Source organism: Triticum aestivum, chromosome 2B (assembly GCF_018294505.1).
Source record: "Triticum aestivum cultivar Chinese Spring chromosome 2B, IWGSC CS RefSeq v2.1, whole genome shotgun sequence".
Taxonomy (NCBI): Eukaryota; Viridiplantae; Streptophyta; class Magnoliopsida; order Poales; family Poaceae; genus Triticum; species Triticum aestivum.
Genome location: NC_057798.1, coordinates 78,794,797 through 78,795,013, shown reverse-complemented (window position 1 = coordinate 78,795,013; position 217 = coordinate 78,794,797).

Genomic DNA, 217 nt, shown 5'->3' with positions numbered 1-217 from the left:
CCCCTAAATTTCATTGTAGATGTATGCATTTTGGGTGTTTTCCTCGTGTTTTATGATTTAGGTGATTGTTTCCCTGTGTTAGGCTTTTTGTAGTGCCTACTCCCGTATAAGATTTTTGCAGAGTAAGGTGTGTAGTGTGTGGTTGTAAATGTTTCCCAAGTTTTTAAAGTGTATTTTCCTGAATAATTTCACTACATTTCTATGTGTAATAGCAATG